Source organism: Trichosurus vulpecula, chromosome 6 (assembly GCF_011100635.1).
Source record: "Trichosurus vulpecula isolate mTriVul1 chromosome 6, mTriVul1.pri, whole genome shotgun sequence".
NCBI classification, from domain to species: domain Eukaryota; kingdom Metazoa; phylum Chordata; class Mammalia; order Diprotodontia; family Phalangeridae; genus Trichosurus; species Trichosurus vulpecula.
In genome coordinates, this window is record NC_050578.1 from 33,523,386 (window position 1) to 33,532,133 (window position 8,748).

Genomic DNA, 8,748 nt, shown 5'->3' on the forward strand with positions numbered 1-8,748 from the left:
AAACCAAATTGCTAGTATGGAAAATAAAAAGGGTGAATTCACCTGCAATGAAGAGGAAATTAAAACAATAATTAGGAATTATTTTGCCCAATTGTATGCCCATAAATTTGACAACCTTAGGGATATGGATGAATATTTACATAAAATATAAATTGCCCAAGTTAACAGAAGAGGAAGTAAAATACCTAAATAACCCCATCTCAGAAAAAGAAATTGAGCAAGCCATCAATGAACTCTTTGGAAAAAAAATCTCCAGGGCCAGGTGGTTTTGCATGTGAATTCTGTCAAACATTTAAAGAACAATTAATTCCTATACTTTATAGACTGTTTGAGAAAATAGGTGAAGAAGGAGTCCTACCAAGTTCTTTTTATGACACCAATGTAGTAGGTGTCATAAAACACCAGGAAGAGTTAAAACAGAGAAAGAAAATTATAGACCAATTTCTCTAATGAATATTGATGCAAAAATTTTAAATAAAATATTAGCAAAAAGATTGCAGCAACTTATCAGGAGAATAATACACTACGACCAGGTAGGATTTATTCCAGGAATGCAAAGTTGGTTCAATATTAGGAAAACTATTAGCATAATTGATCATATCAACAGCAAAACTAACAGAAACCATATGATTATCTCAATAGATGCAGAAAAAGCCTTTGACAAAATACAACACCCATTCCTATTTAAAACACTAGAACGCATAGGAATAAATGGAGCCTTTCTTAAAATTATAAACAGCATCTACCTAAAACTATCAACAAGCGTTATTTGTAAAGGGATAAGCTAGATGCATTCCCAATAAGATCAGGGGTGAAACAAGGATGTCCATTATCACCCCTATTATTCAATTTGGTACTAGAAATGTAAGCTGTAGCAATAAGTGACAAAAAAGTAATTGAAATAATTAGAACAGGCAAAGAAGAAATCAAATTACCATGTTTTGCACACAATATGATGATTTACTTAGAGAATCCTAGAGAATCAAGTAAAAAAACTACTTGAAATAATAAGCAATTTTAGCAAAGTTGCAGGATATAAAAGAAACCCACAGCAATCCTTGACATTCCTATACACTACTAACAAAGCCCAACGACAAAAGTTAGAAAGAGAAATTCCATTTAAAGTTACTGTAGACCCTATAAAATATTTGGGAGTCTACCTACCAAGACAAACCCAGGGCCCATATGGACATAATTATGAAATGCTTTTCACATAAATAAAGTCAGATCTAAAGAAATGGAAAAATATCAGTTGCTCATAGTTAGGCTGAGCTAATATAATAAAAATGACAATTTCACCTAAATTAATTTACTTATTCAGCACCATACCAATTGAACTACCAAAAAATTGTTTTACAGAGCTGGATAAAACAATAACAAAATTCATCTGGAAGAACAAGAGCTCTAGAATACTTAGGGAATTAATGAAAAGAAATGCTAGGGAAGGTGGTCTTGCCATGCCAGACATTAAACTGTACTATAAAGCAGCAGTCATGAAAACTACCTGGTACTGGCTAAGAAACAGAGTCGTGGATCAGTCAAATAGGTTAGGTACACAAGACACTGTAGTGAATGATTATAGCAATCTATTCTTTGATAAACTCAAAGAATCTAGCACCTAGGCTAAGAATTCCCTATTTCACAAAAGCTGCTGGGAAAATTGGAAAATGGTTGTGCAGAAACTGGCCATAGACCAATATCTTAGACTGTATACCAAAATAAAGTCAAAATGGGTTCATGATTTAGGAATAAAGGCTGATACTATAAGCAATTTGGGAGAACAAGGAATAGTTTACCTATCAGATTTATGGGAAAGAAAAGAATCCATGACAAAACAAGGGATAGAGAGCATTACAAAATGCAAAATGGATAATTTTGATTATGATGAATTGAAAAGTTTTTGTATAAAAAATCCAATGCAACAAGATTAGGAGGGAAGCAGAAAATTTGGAGAAAATCTTTATGAATAGTGTCTCTGATAGAGGCCTCTTCTCTAAAATATACAGGGAACTGACCTAAATTTATAGGAATACAAGTCATTCCCAAATTGAGAAATGGTCAAAGGACATGAACAGTCAGTTTTCAGAAGAAAAAAATTACAGCTATCTATAGGCATATGAAAAAATGCTCTAAATCACTACTGATTAGAGAAATGGAAATCAAAACATCTCTTAGGTACCACACCTCTCCTGTCAGATTGGCTAAAATGTCAAAACAGGAAAATGATAAATGCTGGAGAGGATGTGGGAAAATTGGAATACTATTACATTGCTGGTGGAGTTGCGAACTGATCCAGGAGTTCTGGAGAGCAATTTGGAACTATGGCCAAAGGGCTATAAAAATGTCTATACCCTTTGACCCAGCAATACTACTTCTAGGGCTATATCCCAAAGAGATCATATAAGTGGGAAAAGGACCCATATGTATAAAAATATTCATAGTAGCTCTTTTTGTACTAGCAAAGAATTGGAAATCAAGGGGATGCCCATCAATTGGGGAATGGCTGAACAAGTTGTGGTATATGAATGTAATGGGATAAGAAATGGGGAAGATGCGGACTTCATAATAACCTGGAAAAACCTACACAATATAATGCTGAGTGAGCAGAGCAGACCTAGGAGAACATTATACACAACTACAGATATATTGATTCTATGATGATTAACCTTGGTAGACTTGGCTCTTCTCAGCAATTCAAGGTTCAAAGATAACTCCAAAGGACTCATGATGGAGAGAGCTATGTACATCCAGAGAAAGAACTATGGAGTCTGAATGCAGATTGAGGTAAACTATTTGCTCTCCTTTTATTTCCTTTTGATTTTTTTCTCTCTTTTGTTTTTGTTTTTTGTTTTGTTTCTTCTTTCTCATTATCATTCCATTGGTCATAATTCTTCTTTACAATTTGACTATTTTGTAAATAATTTCAATGTGAAGTTATATGTAGAAGATATATTGGATTCCATTCTATCTGGGGGAGGAGGAGGGAGGGGTAGCAAGAAAATCTGGCACTCAAAATCATGAGGAACTGATCGATGTAAACTAAAAATAAAAATCTTAATTTTTTTTAAAAAGCTCCTATCCTGGGATTTCAGAAATGTGTAACTTGTGTATGTATGTGAATTAATTTTATTTTTCTTTCCCTTTTAGGAAACTGAAATTTTTATTTTTTTTTTGAGATCACACTATTATGTGAGTCCAGATCATATTACACCACAAGGAGGGGATAATTGATAATATTATTAAAAATAAAAATGAGATTAGGAAGTAAGGAACTTCTGGGGATCATTATAATTACTTTGTAATTTTCCAATAGTAATCCAGCTTGCTCCTTTTTCCTGATTCAGTTTTGGGACCTGGTTAGAGGATCAAATACAGACTGTTTAAATTTTTTTACTATTGTACTGGTGAACTAACTCAGTGCCTCCACTTCAGTTCATAGTCTGAACAATGTGAATTCTTCATCCATTTTATCTTTCCGGTGTGGATTTTTGGTGCCATTTTTTTGAGGTAGGTAGGGATCACGAATTTCAGTGAGGAAAACTTGAGGTGTTTTGACAATCTTTCCAATAGGCAAATTGCTGTATTCAGATTAGAGGATCTTAAGAACATCATCTTTAGAATATCCATCTTCTATTTAGATTTTGCTTTGCTATTTCTCCATTATAATATCAAATGCTTTTGTAGAGCATATTTTCAACTTGTTTTATGCCTTAATTTAAAAGGTACATTTATTATCTGGAGTTATTAAAGTAATTAAATCTTTATTACATAGAACATAGGTATTTAGGATCTGTGTATATTTGAACAAAATTATCATGCTGATCATCTCTTTCAATTAATCCTGTATGATAACAAAATGCAAAAAGGAAACACTTTATTGCATCCCTTTTACTCTTGTATTTTACTCTGCTGAGTCTTCTTTTGGTAGTAAACAAACAAATATGCTCAATGAAATCTTCATACAACTCATTTAATTTCATGTTCACAAAAATATGTCTTGTTTTGGAAATTACCTATTAAAGCCTTAATGTTACTTTCATATATTATCATTAAGTGTAACTAATATATTGTTATACAATTTTTTTATAAATTTATTTATTTATTTTTAGTTTACCACACATGGTTCTACATAATTTTGAGTTCCAGATTTTCTCCCCTCCCTCCCCCCTCCCTTCCCAAGCTGGCATAGAATCTCATATAACTACCATGTATAACTTCACATTGAATTAATTTATACACTAGTCAAGTTGTGGAGAAGAATTATGACCAATGCAATAAATCATGAGAAAGAAGAAACATAACCAAAAAAAAACCCCAAAAACAAAAACAAAAGAGAAGCAAAAAAGGCGAGCATGTAGTGTACCTCAATCTATACTCAAACTTCACAGTTCTTTCTCTGGATGAAGATAGCATTCTCCATCGTGAGTCCCCTGGAGTTGTCCTTGCACGTTAGGTTGCTGAGAAGAGCGAAGTATGTCAGGGTTGGTCCTCACGGAATCCATATATCTGTGGTTGTGTACAATGTTCTCCTGCTCTGCTCCGCTCACTCAGCATTATATCGTGTAGGTTTTTCCAGATTGTTACGAAGTCCGTATCATCCCCATTTCTTATGGCACAATAGTATTCCATCACTTTCATATACCACAGCTTGTTCAGCCATTCCCCAATTGATGGGCATCCCTTTGATTTCCATTTCTTGGCTACCACAAAAAGAGCTGCTATAAATATCCTTGTACATATGGGTCCTTTTCCCGCTTGTGTGATTTCTTTGGGATACAACCCTAGAAGTGGTATTGCTGGGTCAAAGGGTATGAACATTTTTATAGCCCTTTGGGCATAGTTCCAAATTGCTCTCCAAAATGGCTGGATCAGCTCACAACTCCACCAGCAATGTAGCAATGTTCCAATTTTCCCACATCCTCTCCAGCATTTGTCATCCTTTTGTTTTGTTATTTTAGTCAATGTGACAGGAGAGATGTGGTATCTAAGAGTTGTTTTGATTTGCATTTCTCTAATCAGTAGTGATCCAGAGCATTTTTTCATATGCCTATACATAGCTTTAATTTCTTCCTCTGAAAACTGCCTGTTCGTATCCTTTGACCATTTCTCAATTGGGGAATGGCTTGTATTCCTATATATTTGGCTCAGTTCCCTGTATATTTTAGAAATGAGGCCTGTATCAGAGAAACTAGTTGCAAAGGTTTTCTCCCAATTTTCTGCTTCCCTCCTAATTCTTGTTGCATTGGCCTTTTTTGTACAAAAACCTTTCAATTTAACATAATCAAAATTATCTATTTTGCATTTTGTAATGCTCTCTATCTCTTGTTGGGTCATGAATTCTTTACTTTTTCATAAATCTGATAAGTAAACTATTCCTTGCTTTCCCAAATTACTTATAGTATCAGATTTTACTCCTAGATCATGAACCCATTTTGACTTTATTTTGGTGTATGGTGTGAGATATTGGTCTATGCCCAGTTTCTGCCCTACCATTTTCCAATTTTCCCAACAGTTTTTGTGAAATAGTGAATTATTAGCCCAGAAGCTGGCCTCTTTGGGTTTATCAAAGAGTAGATTGCTAAACTTGTTGATTTCTCCTACTTGTGTGCCTATCCTATTCCACTGATCCACACCCCTATTTCTTAACCAGTACCAGGCAGTTTTGATGACTGCTGCTCTGCAGTACAGTTTAATATCTGGTATGGCAAGGCCACCTTCTCTAGCATTTCTTTTCATTAATACTCTAGATATTCTAGACCACTTGTTTTTCCAGATGAATTTTGTTATTATTTTGTCCAGCTCAGTAAAATAATTTTTTGGTAGTTCGATTGGTATGGCACTGAATAGATAGATTAATTTAGGTACAATTGTCATTTTTATTATATTAGCTCAGCCTAACCATGAGCAACTGATATTTTCCATTTATTTAGATCTGATTTTACTCGCGTGAAAAGTGTGTCATAGTTATGCTCATATAGACCCTGGGTTTGTCTTGGCAAATAGACTCCCAAATATTTTATAGTGTCTATAGTAACTTTGAATGGAATTTCTCTTTCTATCTCTTGCTGTTGGGCTTTGTCAGTAATGTATAGGAATGCTGAGGATTTATGTGGGTTTATTTTATATACTGCAACTTTGCTAAAGTTGTTTATTATTTCAAGTAGTTTTTTACTTGATCCTCTAGGATTCTCTAGATAAATAATCATATCATCTGCAAAAAGTGATAATTTAGTTTCTTCTTTTCCTATTCTAATTCCTTCAATTTCTTTTTCTTCTCTTATTGCTACAGCTAATGTTTCTAGTACCAAATTGAATAATAGGGGTGATAATGGACATCCTTGTTTCACCCCTGATCTTATTGGGAATGCATCTAGTTTATCCCTGTTACAAATAATGCTTGTTGATGGTTTTAGGTAGACGCTATTTATAGTTTTAAGGAAGGTTCCACTTATTCCTATGCTTTCTAGTGTTTTTAATAGGAATGGGTGTTGTACTTTGTCAAAGGCTTTTTCTGCATCTATTGAGATGATCATATGGTTTCTGCTAGTTTTGTTGTTGATATGGTCAATTATGCTAATAGTTTTCCTAATATTGAACCAGCCTTGCATTCCTGGAATAAATCTTACCTGGGCATAGTGTATTATTCTCGTGATGATTTGCTGCAATCTTTTTGCTAATATTTTATTTAAAATTTTTGCATCAATATTCATTAGAGAAATTGGTCTATAATTTTCTTTCTCTGTTTTAACTCTACCTGGTTTGGGTATTAGTACCATATTTGTGTCATAAAAAGAATTTGGTAGGACTCCTTCTTCACCTATTTTCCCAAATAGTCTACAAAGTATAGGAATTAGTTGTTCTTTAAATGTTTGATAGAATTCACCTGTAAAACCATCTGGCCCTGGAGAATTTTTTCCTAAGGAGTTCATTGATGGCATGCTCAATTTCTTTTTCTGAGATGTGGTTATTAAGAAATTTTACTTCCTTTTCTGTTAACCTGGGCAGTTTATGTTTTTGTAGATATTCATCCATATCTCTAAGGTTGTCAAATTTATGGGCATACAGTTGGGCAAAATAATTCCTAATTGTTGTTTTGATTTCCTCTTCATTAGAGGTGACCTCACCCTTTTCATTTTTGATACTAGTAATTTGATTTTCTTCTTTCTTTTTTTTAATCAAATTGGCCAAAGGTTTACCAATTTTATTGGTTTTTTCATAAAACCAGCTCTTTGTTTTATTAATTAATTCAATAGTTTTCTTGGTTTCAATTTTATTAATCTCTCCTTTGATTTTCAGTATTTCTAATTTGGTATTTAATTGGGGGTTTTCAATTTGCTCTTTTTCTAGCTTTTTCAGCTGTATGCCCAGATCATTGAACTCTTTTTTCCCTATTTTATTCGTGTAGGCAATTAGGGATATAAAACTTCCCCTGAGAACTGCTTTTGCTGCTTCCCATAAGTTTTGGTATGTTGTTTCATTATTGTCATTCTCTTGAATGAAGTTATTAATTGTTTCTCTGATTTGTTCTTTGGCCCACTCATTCTTTAGAATTAAATTATTTAGTTTCCGATTAGTTTTTAGCTTATTTTTCCATGGTTCTTTATTAAAAATGATTCTGATTGCATCATGATCTGAAAAGGATGCTTTGACTACTTCTGCTTTTCTGCACTGGATTGTGAGGTTTTTATGCCTTAGTACACGGTCAATTTTTGAGTATGTGCCATGTACTTTTGAGAAGAAAGTGTATACCTTTACCCTATGTGTATCCCCCTGTTTCAAATGTGTTTCTTGTAAACAGCATATTGTAGGATTATGGTTTTTAATCCATTCTGCTATCTGCTTCTGTTTTGTGAGAATGTTCATCCCCTGCACATTCAGGGTTATGATTTCTATCTGTGTCTTTTTCTCCATCCTAATTCCCCTTATTTATGCTTTTATTTCTCCCTTTCCCCTTCTCCTCCTCAACAAAGTTTTGCTTTTGACCGCCGCCTTCCTCAGTTAACCCTCCCTCTTTTTTCCCCTCCCTTATCTTACCATTTCCCACTTGCTACTTCTCCTTTCTCTTCTGACCACCCCCCTCCCCTTATTTCCCCCTTCCCCTCCTACTTCCCGTAGGACAAGTTAGATTTCTAAACTTATCGGGGTATGATATTCCCTTCTTGAACTAGATCAGATGACAGTAAAGCTCAAATACTGCTCTTCTCCCTCCCTTCTTTCCCTCTACTATAATATGTTTTTGTGCCACTTCATTTGGTGTAATTTACCCTTTTCTACTACCTGCTTACTGCTTCTCTCATAGCCCTCTCTTTATATCTCTTACTTATATTTTATATCTTTACATCAGTTAATTTATACAGGCATTCACAACCTATGTATATAACTTTCAATTGTCATAATAGCTGTACCATTCTCAAGACTGACTTATATATGTATACACACACACACACACACACACACAAACACACACACATATATATATATATATATACACACACATACATAAAACATACATAAGATGATATAATCCCACATAAAGATGTAAACAACCTGCCCTTATTGGTTAATAAGGTTTGTGGGGTTTTTCCCCCGCTTACCTTTTTATGTCTCTCTTGAGTTTTGTATTTGAAGATCGAATTTTCCATTGAGTTCTGCCCTTTTCATCCGGAAGGTCTGAAATTCCCTTATTTCATTGAATTTCTGTCACCTTGCCTGGAAAATTATGCTTAGTTTTGCTGGATAGTTGATCCT